The sequence below is a fragment of the Polypterus senegalus genome, chromosome 4, assembly GCF_016835505.1.
Source record: "Polypterus senegalus isolate Bchr_013 chromosome 4, ASM1683550v1, whole genome shotgun sequence".
NCBI lineage: Eukaryota > Metazoa > Chordata > Cladistia > Polypteriformes > Polypteridae > Polypterus > Polypterus senegalus.
Window position 1 is genome coordinate 46,027,051 of NC_053157.1, and position 20,833 is coordinate 46,047,883.

The following is a 20,833-nucleotide window of genomic DNA, read 5'->3' on the forward strand; positions in this document are numbered from 1 at the left end:
CATTAGATGAAACACACATTATAAACAAAACTAAAATACAGAATTCTAAAATTAATAAATGCCTGAAAATTATTAGAACTGTATTTTTTGGCTCTAAGCAGTACTGCTACATCAGAAGTAAGTTAAATCCTTATGTGATAGAGATACATCAACAGATTGTAGAAAGATTGTCAAAGCTAAAGGTCGATATTGAAGAAATGGCATCCACAAAATATTTTTTATATAGTTTTATATATTTTTTAAAATATTCACAACAGTTTTTTTGGGTAAGGAGTATTTTGTAAAATTCCACAATATTACTAATGCCATTCTACACTTTCAATTAAAATACACATATGTATGATTTGGTGGCAGCATACAGGTGTGTATATGATGACATCAATCAAGTTAATCTCATTGAATATTTGGAAACCTAGAATTGATTGTAGTAGATAGAACTGTAAAGCCTGCATGTCAGGGGTCTGGACAGAATAAAGATTAAGAGTTTGAGATTAAGATGCCTTTCTAAACAAAGCAAAACCTTCTTTTTGTTTTTAACACTGGAGCAATTTGTTGCCTATTCAAGTTCAGACTTACATGGAATAAAATATAGCTAATTAGAATATCAGGCACCAAACTAAATATCAAAGTAGCATTTTAATAAACAGAAAAAAGATACATGTCAAAAACTTCAGCAAAAGGAATTGAATCAGAAGCATTCACATGTTTTTATTGCTTTTGTATTATTTATAGATGCTGTAATCTAAAATTTGAAAATTCATCCATTGCAAGACATACAGTACATAGTCACTTACACATTGCAAGTTTAAAGTCACCAATTAACCTAACAAGCAATGAAGACTTATTCTTAATAAAAATTATAATGTTAATAACAATTTTCTAATCTTGATTAGTGAATAACAGTGGTTAGTGCTTCTACATCACAGATCCACTGGTGTAGGTTCAAATCTCATGCCTAATAAATGTCTATGTTGAATATAATCTTTCTAAACATCCCTATTTAGATTTTTACTTGGTACTTAGGTTTCCAATCCATATTTCAAAAATGTTCACATTGATTTGTAATTTAAATTGACTCTTGTCTTCTTCCATGGCTGGCTTCCACCTTGTGCTTGTTGAAGCAGAGACCAAGTCAGACTGTGGGCCATGACCCTTAGTAGAATTAAGTGTATTTGATGGTATGATAATATGTTCTGCTATAGTATATAAAAGATATAAGGATATAACAGTCAAACAAACCTAATGTTTAAAGATCTGATTTACAAAAGTATTTTTCAGAATGTTAATACCAATTTAGTTTGACAGTTTTTTTAAACCTTATTGCCGATAGAAATATTCATGCTAGTTAAGTGCAACCATATCATGCTTTAAAGTAGGTAATTTCTGCCTGGCAGATCTGTTGTAAAGGAGTTAGAACAAAGGTCATATTATACTGTACATCATAAATAAATATTTTATGTTATTAAGCATAACCAAAATATCAGAATCAAAATAGTATACAAAATGAAATACTATACATCATAAATCAAAAAATGTAAGGTAAAATCCCATTTTTTATGTTTTTTTATTAAAGGGGTACAGAAGAAAGAGCCTCTCTCTCTCTCTCTCTCTCTCTCTCTATATATATATATATATATATTTAACAAAAAATTAATTATACCTGTCTTTAAATCATTGCTGTCTTCTGCAATGTTTTTATATTTTATTATTTTATTAATAATAGCAGACATTTATACGTTATATGCTATATGCGAAAAATATTCAGGCCCATATCTTCAAGATGGAAGCGGTACACATCAGAATCACTGTGAGTTAAGCTAGTAAAGAAGAAAGGATGCAAGCCCGTGGTTATAGTTTGCTATGTGCCACCAAATTCAGATATGTTGGATAATAACATATTATTTAATCAAGTAAGATATATGAGCAACAAAGTGATAGAAGTCATGGGTGACTTTAACTTTCGAAACATTGATGGGAAGTTCCTACTGGGAATACAAAGGAGGAAACTGAAATGGTCAGATTTTGAAAATAAGGTATTCTAGGTGTCTTAAAGAAATCTGAAGAAACTTGATAGACTGAAAAAAAAAACAAAGTGGAATAACCAAAACCTATCTGTATCTAATGAACACTGCTTAAAAGTTTTTTTTTTGTTAATAACAGGATTTTCCAGTAAAGTGTCTGCTAAGCCAGCTACTATTTGTCTCTAGAAATTGTCAAAACCTGTAAATCTACCAAGAAAATAAAAAAGAATAATCTTTTCTAGTCAGGCAATTATTGTTTTGAGAGAAAAATACAGTATATTCAAAGATAATAAACCTTAGTTGTAAACAGGTAAAGATCATAACCAGCAGATCTAACTGTAACATTCCCAAAAGCAGAAACAATTCCTGGCAAGACATATCAGGGCATTACCACTGAATCCCTGAAGCCTACAAAAAAACTTGGATTGACACTTGTAAATGTGTCAATCAACACAAGCAGCAAGCAGTCTGCTATCTCATCCCCCATCAGCCGCAGCTCAATCAGGGGGGAAAGAGTTCTCCCACCTCAAGTCTTGTTTATCTGGGTGTAAGGTGCCTGGAATTGTATAGGGTAAATAATATATCGTTACTTGGAACACATGCATTTCGTGTGTGTTCTGTGTCTAGAACGATCTGTGTATGCGTGTAGGATGACAAGAAATGCGAGAAATGCAAGAAACACATACCTAAAACAAACTTTTTTCATGTTATATTACTAACGGCAAAATTTTGACATGAAGTGTATAATGTGTGAAGACTGGAGTCCAAATATGAAATAAACACTTTCACAAAAGGTACACATATAACAAAATAAATGCACTTTTATTCAAGACTATAACTGAAGAAAAAGAAATCAGGTTAGGGTACGACACTGACACAAGTGATTAGGTGGTGCAGCAGTAAGAATTACTGACTCATAATCAAGAGGTTGTGGTTCAATTTTGGTCTTTGCCCAGAATTACTGTTTTGAGTAATAAGGAGCACTTATTGTTAATATTATACAATAAAACATCTTGATCTGAGTCTGTAACAGCTGATGAAAATCTATAGCACTTATAAAGGTTAGCATTTTTTTTTTTTTATTGTTTTATTGTCTCAGTCACGTTCACGCTCCCCCCAATCTGACACTGCTGTTTTCAAATAAAGACATGATATAACAGAGGTGAACTCAGGTGAGGATGAGGGTTCTACATCGGAGAAAGAGAACAGAAGCCCTCCCTGCAAGAAACGTCCACTCACACACAAGAACAACGCAGCTGCACCAGGCGTAAAGGCAAAAAGTGGCACAGTTTGGATTCAGCAACAGGTTGGCTGTCATCCTGCCACACACATGTCCAACGAAACAGCAGGGCTTGCAGAGCCTGTTTGCGATTATGTTTCTAGATAGTCTTTACATGAAAAACATTTGTATGTTACTTATATAAATGCCACATCAAATGTTGTTTGCCTATATTTATTTGCTTATCTTCCTACAGAGTAAAGTCATAAGTAGACTGCAGAGCTTCCTGTGTTTGATCGACACGGACATGCTGACACTGTACATGTGCAATGCCACCCCTTATTCAGGAAAAGATCAGTTACAAAAAGTGCGAAGGCAGCTTCCACCTGCAGCTATAGACTCCAATACATGCGTGAATGTCCTGTGCCCAAAAAAGAAGTCTCACTGCATTCTCGTACCAGTGCTCACATACTGAAGGGTCAGCATGGCACTACCAGATCTAAACACTAGTGTGGAGAGTCGCTTGCGTATTGACATGTGCATGTGTTCCAAATAACAATATATTATTTATCCTATAAAATTCCAGGCATCTCACACCCAGATAAAAATGACTTCAGCTGGGAGAACTTTTTCCCCCCTGAGTTGAGCTGCAGCGTGGGGGGATTGGATTGCAGGCTGTTTGCTGCTTGAGCTGATTGACACATTTAGAAAACAAAAGACGCAAATGGAGAGGTGTGAAGAAATTTAAAGTGGCCCAGGATTCCGAGTTTTTTCGTAGGCTTCAGAGATTCTAGTGTTAATCAGCCAAAAGCAACAGCTTAACAGAACACTGAACAAAACTTAACAAATGCCCCTCTACCCTTGATTTATTTTTTTTCAGGCACAAACCTCAGTTATCAGTCCTAAACACTATAAAACAAGACAGGAAAAAAATAGTTCTGTTTAAAAATAATAGAAAAAGAAACATTTTTATTAGCTCAGAAGAAAAAAAAAGCTGGTCTTACTCTGTCAATGACAGAAAAAAAAGTTGTGTGCTTATTTTACAAAGAATCTGCAGATTTGACTTGACTTGAACCTTGAATAATACTACAAGCACCAGAAAAAGAATAGTTAAAGCAAAGGGAAAAATAAAAAGGTCTCAGAATATTCCAAAATTATTTAAAACACAAAAATAAGTTTCATTGCCCATCATCATTACCTTACCTTGATCTGTTTTCATTTTAATGAAAATTAAATTATCTCATTGAGCAGCTCTTGCAGGACAGTTATGTTCTGTGCTGAAAATATAATCTTTGTGTTCAATTAAACTATTAGCCAAATAGGTATTTCTTTGCATTCTGGGAGAAAACTGGAAAACCCATAAAAAGCCTAATGAATACAAGGAGAACATTCCTATGACACACTAGCAGAGTCTAGCCAGGGAACTTCATTGGAGATGTTGTGCATGTTAGGCAGCCTTCACCCTAATTAATTACTAATTACAGCAATATATATTTACATATTATAATACAACAACCACTATAAATGCAGAGGAATCTCTTTTACTATTGAGGTCAAACTGTGAATAGCATGGCATTTGTCGATGTCAACATATTAGGAAGAAAGTCAGTAAGACATTTAGAGAACACAGTTATGTTTGATTATTTTGCTGAATGATAAATACATAGTAAAAGTATACACTCTACTAGTATTTCTATAAGAAGTTTATTTAGAAAAGTACCAAGGTGGTGAAAAAATAATTTAAAATAAAAAAACAAAGACTTAGGGCAAATAAATCATAGGAAATGTATTAGAAAAATCTGTAACAACCATCAACTAACTGCTTTTCCTTAGGTACTAAATGCCTAAAAATAGAAATGTAATGTTCTACAGAAGAGAGTGCAAAGTCCATTTTAAAGCCACAGTAGGGCCCTTTAGGGCATGATTTTGCACAGCAAATAATTGCATCTCAGGTGTTTAAAAGCCCTTACAGTCTTAGAAATATTTCACAGTCCACACCCTAGATGGCCTTTTACTTAGAAGTAAAGTGGTGAGCTTTTTAAGGTTGATTGGATGCTAAGGGAATACCACTAAAGTGCTCGACAGGTGGTGGCTTCTGCTGTATTTTTTAATATTATTTTTTAGAAGTCCCTTTATTTTCCACATGGGAGAGGCTAATTAATCAGTGTGCTTTTGTTTAAAACTCCATGAAAACAGTGCTGTTGAAAAATGTTGGCATTTTTCCTTGCTTGTGAAATAAATTAAAACCATTCTATTAAATAAAACAGAAATGATTGCGTAGTGTGAATGTGTGCCTACAGAGCTGGTAGCTGTCTTGTGCCTGATGCTGATGAGCTCCAGACTACCACAACTTTCTAATAGACTAATGAATGAACTGAGATGAAGAAGGTATAAATCTGAAAGTCTTATACTTCTGACGTAAACATATAAAGTATGCAAATTTTCATTGAGATATATGAGTAAAGTAAAATTAAATTAGTTAACATCAAACTGCTCAACAATGGGAAGTATAATATACAGGTTCTGGTTTGTTAATTAAATTAAAGTTTCTTTATATGAGAATATCTTAGTAAGTACTATATGCATTTTTTAAAATCATTTTCAATACTAATGGTCCTCCAATTTGTTTCAATTTTAAATATTAAAATTAACATACAGTATATTAAGTTTTGGCTGTAGTTTTTTTTTTTTTACATTTAAATAAAAAGTGCAGTATTTCTCCTGACTCCCCTGTGTCCCTACCCTCACTTCCCAAATCACACAAACCTTTATACATCACTAGCAGAATACCCGTGCTTCGCAGCGGAGAAGTAGTGTGTTAAAGAAATTATGAAAAAGAAAAGCAAACATTTTAAAAATAACGTAAGATGATTGTTAATGTAATTGTTTTGTCATTGATATGAGTGTTGCTGGCATATATATACAGTATATATATATATATATATATACACATCTATACACATATATATACAGCTATATATATATACACATATACATATACATATATACACACACATATATACATACTGTATATACAACATATACATATCTACATATATACTGTATATACACATATATATACAAATCTACATATATATATCTACATATATATATATATTAGGTGGGACTCGATTAAAAAATTAATCCAATTAATTAGAGGCTGTGTAAGAATTAATCTTGATTAATCGTATGTAATCGCACGTAAATTTGCCCCAAATCGCAAATTTTTTTTTTATTTAAAACGGTTTTAGTGGGCGACAGAATCAAATAATAGACATGGACATGAATATTGTAAACTGAAGCTGTTTTAATTTCTGAAAAAAAAGCCTTTAAACTGCATTTGAATTCAAAACAGAAACAAAAATATCATCCCTGGTTAAAATTGGGCAGACTTAAAAATAAAGTGGTAGTTTAAGTACTTTAAGTACATTTGCAGAATAGTATTGTCTTTAAATAATAATAACCAAAATTTCACCATAAAGTGCAGTTTTTCTTCTTAAAAAAATAAGTCAGAAACATAAAAGGTAATTTGACCAGCTTACTCTTTAAACTCTGAGTAACATTAGCCAAAATTATTTTGTACATTAGGCTAAAACAGTGTGATCATTGAACATTTTGTAATTAGATGTATTTAGAATTACTAACGGTCACGGAAGTCCAATGATCCCCAGTAAGAGCCACAAAGTCCGCTTTCTGTAATGCATCTAATTTTGCTTGCTTTTCAGTGTGCACAAAACCATGCTTTTATCAAGGCTTCGCTGGGAAGTCGAAATGATCAGTCGTAGGAACGCGCTTTATTCCGACTCTAACATTTTTGTAGCTGTGATGTGTACATCAATGTAATGGATGTACCAGGAAATCATGCATTGACAAAAGTTCCCGTTTGCTTGGAATTGAAAGTGTGATTAAATGCGTTATTTTTTAACGCGTTATGGAGTACATGCATCGAAGCTTCTCAGCTGTGCTTGTGCTAATAAAGGGAAAATTTTAAAATAATGTAACATGATTCTGCGTTAACCTAATATTTTTTCATACGTCCCAAACCAAGGAGATGCGAAGGTAAAATGAATCAGGTAGCGCGTACATACTCAGTACACCCTCTCGAATCGAACCTCGAATGTCGCGTTAGAGGCGAAGACTCTACAATTAGCCACAGCGTGTGGCTTGTCTATGCTAAAGTATGTATTGTAGATCGGGTATATATATACACATTTATATATATACCCGTGTACCGCAGTGGAGAAGTAGAAGTTATGAAAAAGAAAAGGGAACATTTAAAAAACATGATTGTCAATATACAGTAATTGTTTTGTGAGTGTTATTGAATGTTGCTGTCATCAAGGATTTGATTATCATTATTTCTTTCAATCAGGCTCGTATTTGTAGGATGTGTTCAAGTTACATTCCGTGTTTGTCAATCGTTGTAAAGATAAGAGGTTTCATTCATCGATTAGTTCCTTACTGCATCAATAAACAGCTCGTCTTCCTTTTTATCTGTGATGTGACAAACTGCATGCACGGGTTTTTTTTTACACTGTCTTCCTTTAGCAGGACATTCACTTTTTCCACCGTGTGCTTTGTTTCCGCAGTAGCTGCACTTATGAATATGATTCTATGTATAAGACGCTTCATATTTTTTTGCTGCCTTCTCAATTGTGTAATTCGGTTTTTGTTCAGCACTCTTTGGAACTGTTGCTTTTTGTCTGCGCATTGCGTCAGTTCACGTGAGCCGCTTGGTGTTCTTGCATCGAAGGTTCCCAGCTGTACTGGTGCCATCTCGTGTAATGTCAGCTAAGACCCGGCACTTAAAACTTTCTCTCGCAGTTTCAATGAGTTTGTGCCAAACCCCACCCTGACCATCTCATCTTCCTCTGCATAAGCACAGTCCTTCACACGTGAATATTTACCGGCAGTGTTTGTATTGGATTGCCGCTGATGGACGGCCTTATATGGGCAGGCACTAAATTACAAATGCTAGTGGTAGCCTGTCTATGAACTTAATTTAATATAAACTTATGGTTCACGCCGTGCTTTGTTTCCGCAGTAGCTGTACTTATGAATATGCTTGTATGCATCATTTGCTTCATAATGTTTTTCTGCCTTCTCAATTGTGAAATGGCGTTTTGTGCTGATCGCTGTTTGGAGTTCTTCCTTGTGCTCTACGTACTTACGTAGGAGGCGTGATGATGTCACACGAAACTCCGCCCCCCGCGGCCATCTCCAACTCAAGACTCCATTACATTATATGGGGAAAAATAGCTTCCAGTTATGACCCTTATGCGTAGAATTTCGAAATGAAACCTGCCCAACTTTTGTAAGTAAGCTGTAAGGAATAAGCCTGCCAAATTTCAGCCTTCTACCTACACGGGAAGTTGGAGAATTAGTGATGAGTCAGTCAGTGAGTGAGTGAGGGCTTTGCCTTTTATTAGTATAGATAATTGGTTTGTGCTGCATCAAGTGCACTGCTAGTGACAGATTTTGGAGGATCAAACTATTTACTTCCTTGTGGTTGCACATGTCTTCTGGTCTAAACCTAACCTTAGCAAATTCTCCTTTATGTGGATCTTAGAAGCATGCTGGTTGGTGGCAATTTCACAGCAGACAAACAGTATTCGATTAGTTTTCTCAATAAAATTACTTCATCATAGTGTAAGAAGGAATGATATTCAACAGAACTCAGCAAAGAAACATGAACAGACATGGGCACTGAGTCTAACTATTTATTAATTATGAACTGAATTGGTTGTGTGTCTTAAACCAAATGTTGAAGGAGTGGTTGTTTGAGCCTGTGTGTTCTTTCACTCAATCTCTTATTGTTTCATCAACCTTATCTGTCTCACTGAAAGCAAGCAATTCACTTTCGAACTTCAGATTCAGTTCAGATGCTGGAAGAATACATATTATAATACTATACTCCGAAAGATATTTGTATTCTAGCCTGAGTGATGTTTGGTTAGTCTATAAACAAATACAGGGCACTTTAAACCAGGAGACGATGGCACAAATTGATGCTTAAGTGAAAGGAGAATCACTAAAGCAGGTACTGGTCATATCAAAAGTCAGAATATTACTAATAATGCCAAAACGTTAGATATAAGTCATAGTGAACTTACAATTAAATCTGTATTGGTGGCCACAATCAAGTGCTGGGCTTCTTATGTCTTGTTTTGTCTGCACAGCTGCTGGATATAACCAACAAAGTGCTGGTTTCTGATTTGTAGTTTGCATTGCTATATATTCCTTTCCTAAATATTGGTTTTACAAACGCCATTACCCTGAATATACTTGGCTTCCAACAAACAAAAAATATTTTTTCAAACAAAATAATTAAAAGGACTCTATGATTTAAAAAGAAAAGAACTCTGTTTTTTTTTGTGTGTTTTTTTTTTTACTAGGTCTTCTTATTTTTCACTGCTAGTGTTAGGGTAGGGACTGGGTGCTATGAACTGAATAGAAATTCCAAGGATAAGGTGATTTAAAAAAAAAAAAAACTTTCTCTCCCACTGTTCATTTCTACTGAAGAATTTTTTTCATGGAAAATAAAATTTAATTGTGTATTAGTGGCTAAACGGGTTTATCTTTCATCTGCGGTTTCACTTTGGCAACAGAGTCGCTTTCTTTCAGCTTCATGCTGTAGCCTCGCATTTCTTTCTTCTTCAGACTCGTTAACTTGGGGCTGCCTTGCTGGTTCTTTGAGCTTCATGCTGTAGCCTCGCACTTCCGGGCCAGACAGATAGACACACATTTCCACATGTAGACATTTATATATAAGATGTATTATATTTTCATATTTGCATATTTTAATGCTATTTTACTAAAATCACCACAGCATCATCATTTATTTATTTTAATCTAGCCACCATTATTTAGTATTTTTACTTGGCAGTGGTATTTTGTTGTTGACAATGATGCTCTGGGGTCTGTTCCAGAAAGTGAGATTAGATAATCCTGGATCTTAGATTTAATACCACCTTTCTATTGTGATTTAGCACCAGTGGATTAACCTGTCCCAGAATGCCATATTTGAATCGACTGTAGCAATCCCAGATAGCTTGGTCCCAAAAAACACATTCATGTCAAAATTTATAAGTTAATCACTCAACAGTCAATCAACCAAAGACTACAAGTCTGAAAATCAGAGGGAGTAATGTTCACGCCATCAGTGCCAGATGTGCTAGTAATGCGTGAAAATTATTGGCACAGCCAACAACACAAGAGCAACACAACAACAGAAGCAGCGGCTATGGAAAGAGAGATGGTGTGGAGGGTTATCACTGAAAGAATAAATGTGTAAGAGTTAATCAGTGAAATCTGTGTAAAGTTTTTGTGTTCAATTGTTACCTGGTGATATTACTGAATTTGGTGTATGCCCTTGTATAGGCATTGTATTTATTTATTTTTTTCAATTTTAATATCGAATGGGTGTAAATGAGTCCCAAGGCATTAAGTGTACAGCATGCACAGAGTTGTTCAAGTTATAACTGTGAAAGATGTTGAAAGTTATCTTGCCTGCAATGAACCCTGTACTATGTGGTAATTACATGACAAAAAAATGAAAATTATTTTTTTTCCATGTACAGATCTACATCAGAAGATTTAAAGACTCTTTGAATGGTAACTTACAGCGTTCAAAGTTGACACTCTGGATGTTTGGCCTTAACATTTGTACAGTACTTATGTTTGTGGTATCTCATTATTTTAAGATTGGATAAGTGGACACATTGAATATTTGGACTGACTATTTTTATATACATGGGTGTAATTCCTAAAAACCATCAGTCAAATGAACTACAATACAATGAAGAAGTAATATTGTTACCTTATTCTGTTACAGAACCCCGAATTGAAACTGCCCTAATAAGCATATTGGTATAGGTATCTGATGAAGAGGGGAGTCTTCAGAGGCATTTCTTTAACAGATGAGGAACTCTGCAGAACTGATGAAGATGGGTAGCTTTTTCCACTGCTGAATATTTTATCAGTTATTACTGCTCAAAAATGTCTCTCGTTTAAATTTGTTCCTCTTTGATTGTAGTAATTTTTTTGGTCTCAGAAGGACAGCTTGATTGTGTGTGTGTGTGTGTTTGTGTATGTCCTGACATCTTACAAGATGACATCTATCTTGACATAGTAAATTCGTCATTAGATACGGGGGTCTTCCCAGACTGTCTTAAGACTGCTGTAGTTAAACCCCTTCTTAAGAAACATAATCTTGACCCCTCTGCTCTTGAAAATTTTAGACCCATCTCTAACCTGCCTTTCTTAAGTAAAGTTCTGGAGAAGGCAGTCATTATGCAGTTAAATGACCACCTCCAATAAACATGCTATTCTTGATAAATTTCAGTTGGGTTTTAGAACAAATCACAGCACAGAAACGGCACTCGTTAAAGTAGTAAATGATTTGCGAGTGAATGCAGACAGAGGCCATTTATCTGTTCTCATCCTCTTAGATCTGAGTGCTGCATTTGACACCATTGATCATAACATTCTTAGAAATCACCTTAGTCAATGGGTGGGCCTCTCTGGCAGTGTCTTAAATTGATTTGAATCCTACCTGACAGGGAGAACATTTTTTGTTAGTTGTGGGAATTACAACTCAAAGACACATGATATCCAATATGGTGTTCCACAAGGCTCTATCCTGGGTCCGCTGTTATTCTCAATCTACATTCTTCCGGTAGGTCAGATTATCTCAGGGCACAATGTGAGCTACCACAGCTATGCTGATGACACACAGCTGTACTTATCAATAGCACCTGATGACCCCGATTCTATTGATTCACTAACACAGTGTCTGACTTGTATCTCAGAATGGATGAATAGTAACTTTCTCAAGTTAAATAAAGAGAAAACTAAAATCTTAGTGATTAGCAATAATGGATACAATGAGGCTATTAGAAATAAACTGGATACTTTAGGATTAAAAGTCAAGACGGAGGTAAAAAGCTTAGGGGTAATTGTTGACTGTAATCTGAATTTTAAATCGCATATTAATCAGATCATTAGGACAGCATTTTTTCACTTAATTAGTTCACGCGTTTGTTTTCAGTCGACTAGATTACTGTAACGCACTCCTCTCAGGACTACCCAAAAAAGACATAAATCGTTTGCAGAATGCAGCTGCTAGAATCCTAACTAGGAAAAGAAAATTCGAACACATTTCTCCAGTTTTAATGTCACTACACTGGTTACCTGTGTCATTCAGGATTGACTTTAAAATTCTGCTTATGGTTTATAAAGCCTTAAATGATCTCGTCCCATCGTATATATATATCGGAATGTCTAACTCCTTATATTCCAAATCGTAACCTCAGATCCTCAAATAAGTGTCTCCTTAGAATTTCAAGAACAAAAACAAAAAAGAAGTGGTGAGGCGGCCTTCTGCTGCTATGCACCTAAAATCTGGAATAGCCTGCCAATAGGAATTCGCCAGGCTGATACAGTAGAGCAGTTTAAAACACTGCTGAAAACATATTACTTTAACATGGCCCTTTTATAACTTCACTTTAACTTAATCCTGATACTCTGTATGTTCAATTCATCATAATAACTATTCATGGTGGCTCTAAAATCCGTACTGACCCCTACTCTCTTTTCTGTTTCTTTTTCCGGTTTCTTTGTGGTGGTGGCCTGCGCCACCTCCACCTACTCAAAGCTTCATGATGCTCCAACAATGATGGATGGATTAAAAGGCAGAACTCTACGTGACCATCTTCATCAAGCCCTTCCGTGAGAATCCTAAATCCAAAGAGGACTGTTTCATTTATGTTAGGTAGAATGCCCAGAGGGGACTGGGCGGTCTCATGGTCTGGAATCCCTACAGATTTTATTTTTCTCCAGCCGTCTGGAGTTTTTCTGTTTTTTCTGTCCCCCCTGGCCATTGAACCTTACTCTTATTCGATGTTAATTAATGTTGACTTATTTTGTTTTCTTATTGTGTCTTTTGTTTTTTTATTCTTTATTATGTAAAGCACTTTGAGCTACTGTTTGTATGAAAATGTGCTATATAAATAAATGATGTTGTTGTTGTTGCATGTACAGAAAAATTTCAAAATTAAGTGCACATTTGGCATCTCCAATGTTGTGGAAAAAAAACTACAAAAAAAAAGACAAGAAATGTCAGTGATTTGCATCAATGACAGCTCAAGGCCATGATGTGTGACACTAAAAATGTTATGTTTTAGAAGGTCACTCAGCTATAGCAATGCCTCGGATGTTAAACAGTAGCATGCAGACCCTTCTCTGGGCATGCCAGAATGCTTCATTGGGGTCTGATTATGTTTTTTTGTGCAGTATTCGGTGAAGTAGTTGTTCTTCTATGTCAATTGTTTATTGAGAAAGTGGTATGACATTTTAATTTGTTGTTCCAGCTTGTTAAATAATGAATCTGGGATCATTATTATATTCATTTGGTGCACAGCCCAAAATATGTGGCCCATTGAGGCTGGAGCTTGATTGCAATATTCACAGGTTGGATCTTGCCCTGAAAACATTTTAGACCATTTTAAACAAGACACATGTGCTTAATAAAAGATTTTAAGTTGAATAATTGTATGTTTTGCGCATAAAGATCTAGAGTGAATTTTATGTGGGGCTGCCTTCCACTACTTTTCTGAACTGTCGAGTATGAGATCCGATTTCCCGTTGTATTCTGGGATCTTTGAAAGGAAGGGACTTTAAAATATTTTAATATATTACAGAAATGCTGTCTGAGTCTTTGAGACTGATCAATATTCTGGAACAGAAATAGGTGGGAGGTGAGGAAAATTTGGCAGATTTCATTTAGCATAGTTTCTACTTTGGAAATAGTGGAAAAATTGTGTTGATTGGAAGCTAAATCTGGAGTTTAATTGTTTGTAGGATGCAAAGACATTACTTATATTCAAATTTCTAAATAATTTAATCCCATACATTTTCTCATCATTAAAAACTGTGTAAGTTTGAGAGGGTTGAAAAAGATGGTTATTGTGTAGAGATGCCACAAATAAAAGCTTCACTGTCTTACAATGCATCCTACATTGCTTCCATAATCTGGGTGAATGAAAGACAATTGGGTTGTTAGCATATTGACAATAACTTGTATTTACTGGGGTACAAGGCAAGGAATATAAAGACGTACCACAGGATTTTATTTCTCTTGCAGACCAAGCTTGTGTGTGTTGATCTATTTGTGTTAATGTCCAGGATTTTATAGCATGTATATTTCCTGCCCAGTTATAAAATTGAAAGTTAGGTAGTCATGTCACCTTCTGCTTTAGGTCGTTGTAGAGTCGCCCCTTGGATGTGTGAATGTTTTGAATTCCAAATAAATGAGATTATGATTGAATCTAATTTCTTAAAAAAATTGTTTGTTAATGTCTATGGGTATGCTTTGAAATAGAAACAATAAGCTTAGGAAGGATGTTAATCTTGACAGAGTTAATTCTCCCTGCTAAAATGAAATGGAATGTAGACCATCTACACATTTATGTTTTTCCATGCTGACAACAAAATTTTGTTTTAAAAGAGCTTTATATTTTCTTATAAGGTTTATCCCTAGGTAGTTAAACTGATCTGTGATGATAAAAGGAAAGGTGTTCAATCTAATGTTGTGTGCTAGAGGGTTCACTGGAAAAAACACTCTTACTGAAATTAATTCTGAGTACAGATATCATTTGAAATTCTGCTAGTGCTGTTAGGGCTGCAAGCACAGAATTTTATGGGCTTGATATATATAGTACCATATCATCTGCACATAGTGATATTTTCTGTTCAAATCCTTCTCTGATAATTCCCTTTTCTCAAATTAATTTCAAAAGTGAACAGCCAGTGGCTCAATGGTGATTGCACCAATTGCGCCTGTCCCAGCACGCATACAGCGCCAGGCAAGAACAATCCCTGAACAGGGTGCCAGCTCATCACTACCACTGCACCACTGTAACCACACATTTAATTGTTAACAGTATACATTATTTAAATGAAGTTAAAAATGTATCTGTATAATGTAATTTACGTACAATGCATTTCACCATAAAAATGATATCAAGAGCTCCAAGAAGGTAGCTCATGAAAATCTAAATTGACTTACAGGCTTGTCATTATCATCTGTAAATATGCACACTCTTCTATTAAATTGAGTTGAATTCCTTTATTGTTATTGCATCGTATAATGAGATTCACGATAAACGTATTTTCCTGTAAAATGATAAAATAATAATACTGTACAATAAAAAAACAACAAAAAATATACAATGTGAATACATAAGTACAATATACATGTATATATGGTGTAGATAGATCAAATAGTTAATAAATTGGCTCAGGTTGTGCAATATTACAACTGTAGTGCAAGTTTACAGCGAGGTAATTGTACTTATAAGTGTGAGAGTGAGAGTAACAATGCTAAAGTAGGCATTGTATTTGGAATAGTTTGGACATTCCATGGACAATTATACTGTTACAGGTTGATTACAATTAGATGCCTTAAATGTATAAATGATAAAGAGTTAATTTCAGTATATTTGGTAAACAGTGTCAGGGATCTGAATCTACTGTAACATAGAAAGGGAAACCACACAGGAACAGTAGCAGTGCTTTGATGCTGGGTGCCGTCAGTTTGCAAAATCAAGCAGAAAATGTGCGTACACAATGGAGTATGCTGCTGTGAGAATTTGCGTGGCTTTACACCAAGTTTTCATAAATCATGATGTGACCATGGAAATGGGTGTACACAACATTTTTGTGCATGTGCATCATTTATGCATGAGCCCCTGGTTATGTTCTCGATTTAGTCTGGTAATTGCATTAATTAACTCTGGCACCTTCTTGGTTTCTGATTTATTTTTGTGGGGGAGATATGAAATAATCTGTCCATTTAACTCTTTCAGGGCTAATTATTTTTTCTTCCTTTTGTTCCAGGACTGAATATTTTTCTAAAAAGCACAAAGAGCAATGGTTTCACGCATAAATCAACATTAAATACTTATTTATGACAAATGCCATTCTGTTTTATGTTCCAGGAGCCCCTACAGTAGGCATATTCACATATTTTTTTACATACATGTTTGTCCCATTACTCATAAGCTGAAAGGCACATTCTGGTAAAAAAAAACAGCTTGAAATAGTAGAGTGGCTGCCAATCCATAGTATCCACCAGCAGGCCATGTCGTTTGGCAAAGTCCAGTTGTCTCCCACAGATCGATGTCTGTGTTGTCCTCCAAGGGTGAACTCTTTTGTTAGCGCATCAGCTGCACAAGCATATCCAGCATTATGATCAATGTGGGACTGGTCAGCTGATGCAGACTCCTGACTTTCATTTTTGATCTCCAGATCATTTGTATCAAAATCGGAGTTTGCGAAGTCAGAGTCCGATTCAGCAGTAATTAGCAACAAATAAAAAAAGAAATCGATAAATAATATGCACAGAGTATTTTTGCTTTGTGCATTTTCTTTGCTCTCTCGCCTGATGTCGATGACACTCTAAATGTTGCTTACACTGTGCTGGGTTTCAACGTCATGTCAATGGGTCTAAACAGTCCTTCGAGCAAAGAGGGTCTACCTGTAACGTAACGCCGTATTTTATCAACATTCACAGCTTTCTTTCGCCCTCTGCCCCTGATATCCATCCTCAGCTGTTTGTGGATTGAGATGGCAGCAGCGAGATGAGTATAGGTGAGAGAATGCTTTCTTTCTCTTTAATTCATGATTGAGACCTTTGACATTCCAGCTCACAAAGTTTACTATTTGGTCATACAGACTTTGCTTCTGAACTTTTGCTAAATTTTATAGTCATAAATTAAGGTAGTACATTATTACATAAGATAGATTTAACATTATTTTCCAATTTTTCCAGGAATTATGGCTATGAAGCTTATTGTTGTGCTGGCACTTACAATTGGGGGGGAGGGTGGGGTGGGGAAGGATAGATTAGAAATAGCTTACTCTCTTTCTCTCCCAAATCCCCACCCCTATTATTTTGATTCCCCAAGTGAGGCAAGACCACACTTCATGAAGTTCCAGTCCTATGACATGCCTAGAGACACAGCACATCCAAAACAAAACAAGCCCCCCAGCAGTGGTGTAGAAAGATTAATGTAGAAATATCTATTGGCAATACAGTCCAAATACTATAAACCTAGAATAAAATCTTAAACATTCTTGAAAAAATAAACCCAGGGAATGATGTTAAACAGTACCGATGGAATAGCAGATAACGTATGATAGTACAATTGGAATGCAATAAGCCAAGGATAGGATGTTAAACAGTCAAAAGTTAAAAAGTTATAATTGTAATTAAAATGTTAAAAGTAGCCAAGAAGGGAATACAATGTATAATTACGGCAAAAGTCTCATTGCAAATAGACCAATTTACAGGTAAAATCTTCTTTGCCTTGCCAGGACACAATGTGACTTACGATCATTTTTCAAAAAGTGTCTGAATCAATTTTCTTAACTCTTTTTGTGCTTTATCCAGAGAACTAGGAAGATGGAAGAGGCTGTATCTGATTTCGGCTTTGCACAAGTGCTGTTTAATGCTGTAAAATGTGGCACATTTAGCAGCCGTTAAAGGTGAGAAATCAGGAAAAATATGAATTTGGTTATTTTTAAATACAGTCTCTTGTTTCAGTCTGAGAGGTGATACCAAATTTACTTTAGATTGCAATTTTTTTGAAACAAACAATACAGATTCTTGGTTTTGAGGCATTTGATCCATGTATGCAGTAAGCTGCTAACATCTCAGTGTATGATTTAAAGTTCTCTCCAATTATTTTAGAGATTAGTTCAGGTATGAATTTTACTGGGTTTGAACTTTGATGGTTTTCAGGGAGACCTTCAATTCTGATATTATTTATTCTATATCCATCTTCCAGCGCAGTTAGTCTGTCTCCAAGCACTTTGCATTCGGATTTTGTAGCTGTTGCTTTTTCATCAGTGACAGATGCCAATTGTTCAATTATTTCAATATGTGTTGTGGACATTTGCTTAATGTTTTCAAACTGCTCTAAATTTATTCTCAAACTTACTTGCATTTTCCTATATTTTTTGCTCAATTTTTTCAAGCATAACCTTTAAAGGTTTACTCAAAACAATCACTTAAACGTTTTTTTCCTGGTTTTTAATATCCTAAAGCAGCCTCTGCTTCATGTTTATGTCCTTTATACAGTATCTTTCTTTATATTATTTGTATCATTTGTAACTTTTTTTATACAGTATTACTGTTTAGCTCCCACCCCCCAAGAGCATTATTTATTGCAGTAATCATTACCTTCAGCTTTAGACTATTTGTTTTGGTTTTCTCTGTGCTCTGCAGCCGGTGCTACTGTTTCACAGGGGGTAGTTGACAGCAGGGATAGTAAGGCCATACTCTGCTCCAATAAACCTTCTGTAATTGACGAGTTCTCCTGGCCCGACTCACTTGCGGTTTTGTTCCCACTTTCTGTCTTGGCTGGAACCAATCCTACAGCATCAAGTCCCAAGATATCTGTTCTTTTCCCTGTCTGTTCCTGGTCAGTCTCTGGCAGGCTGTACCTTGAACTTGAGGCCTGATTAGGCTTAGGTGAAGCTTTAGCTGTCTTTTCCATTTCCTTCTGAGCCTTTTTTCTGCTGCTCATACTTGTATATACTTTCATATCCTGTAATTAAAGCCACTTGGGTGGAGTAAATACAGTATACCTTGGGATGATATAAAAAGAAAAGGTAAAATAACACCACTGCTAATGGAGTTCTGTCTTAAACATCCAGCTCCTAAAATGGACGAGACCAGCTAGGATCAGCATTTCTGACAGGAATTTAACTTTGTTTGATCTGATGAATGAATGTTCTGCTCTAATTATTCAAGCTTCAAAGCATTAATCCTTCACGTTAATCTTGCTCTTTTGCAAGTTAGTTTCAGAACATTGGTTGCTCCAGTAACTGAGCCGGATTTCATCCAAATTTCAAAAAGCAGGATTAGTGAATTACTGCATCTTTGGCTTCACAGATCACATAATTCTGGCTTAATCTGTTCCAGAAACACAGGTTTGGCTTTACACAGGTTTTCTGGAATTGAATTACTATAATCTCTGTGAATCCTGACCTTATTTTAACCGTATTTCACACTTTTTCTAATTTCTAGAACAGACCCCTGTTTTTAAGTTTTGACTAGGATTGAGATCTCAAAAGTTACTTTTGTTTATTTGTCTATTTTGAATTTTTTTAAATCTCTTTTTAGTTAAGCTTGAGTTGGTGTTATCATGTGTAAGCCACTTGTGTTCATTTAGAGCAAAGAAAACATCACAGGCAAGATTTCACTTGTTGTGCCTCTGATTTCAAAATATTCATACCGCTGTCACCTCAATATAATGACCAACATCGTGCATTCACATATTGCATTGTTTGCTCAGTTGCAGCTGTGACATCACAGCCATTTTGATAAATGCGGCAGTGGAGACACAGGAAGATCATTGGCTCTTCTTGTTTGTTTAGAGAACCAGTTTCCTTCATTTCAGTGTTTCTAGTATCTCATTATTTATAATAATGGACTGCTGTTACATCTTGCACATAATTACTTTTTTAAGTTTTAGTATGAATGTACTTTTCTGCACAATTGATTTAGGGTAGTTGATATACAGTAAGGTTCATATTTTACATAGTATGCTTTTCTTTTCATTGAGTCTCTGTTTCTGCAGTCTTTGCAACCTTAATGGCTCATTTTTTGTGTTCCATTTTTTTATTCTACTTTTCAAGCTCCACGTGATTAATCTGCAGATAAAAGAAGTGTTGGACAAATTAATTACTGCAACAGCAGGTGCCCTAAATAAATATTGATCCATTGATTTCAATAAAGACATGAAAAAGGACATGGTATACACCATATGACATTTTAGTTACAGTTATAGCAGAAACTACAGTAGATCATTCTAAATTGTTTACAATTATGAATGGTTTAGAAAAATCTGCTGCATTTGTTAAGAAATTAAATCAGCTCCTTACACAGCAATCAAAATACTGGTCTGTTTGGTCTTTGAGAATTCTTTGTTTTTTAGGATTTATTAGTCTCTTGTGCTGTTTATATCAATGTTGTATTCTGAAACTTTAAAATATACTAAATACATTTCATGATTCCTTTTTATTTAATATCATCAATTTCCACATCACATCTGATACATTGATACCTGAAATGGTTAAAATTTCAATGAAGGGTTATTTTGTGAATTTGGCCAAATAATGTCTAGTTGAGATATTGAAATTAATTTGTAACAGTCTAAAATGCTAAATGCCAATAACAAAATCATCAAATAATATTCCCATGTTCTGTGCAATGAACAAAAACAATTAAGAGGCATCATAATCACTGTTGGATATAAACATTGGGGTGTTCAGCTCGGACAATAAAGTGCTGGTTAACCAACATCGCATGCCGCAAGTTAAGAAAACATTTTACTTTGACCCGTTCTTTATCATGAACAGAAAAGCTTTAGCAGGTCTTAATTTTTAGCATTCATGCTACAGTGGATCAAGAAGTTCCAGTTATTTGCTAAAAAAGAGTGGAAAATCTTTTAATCAAATAGATATGTGTCTATGGTATAAATCACAAATAAATGCTTTACAAAAAGAGAGAAGTGGGTTCTAGAAC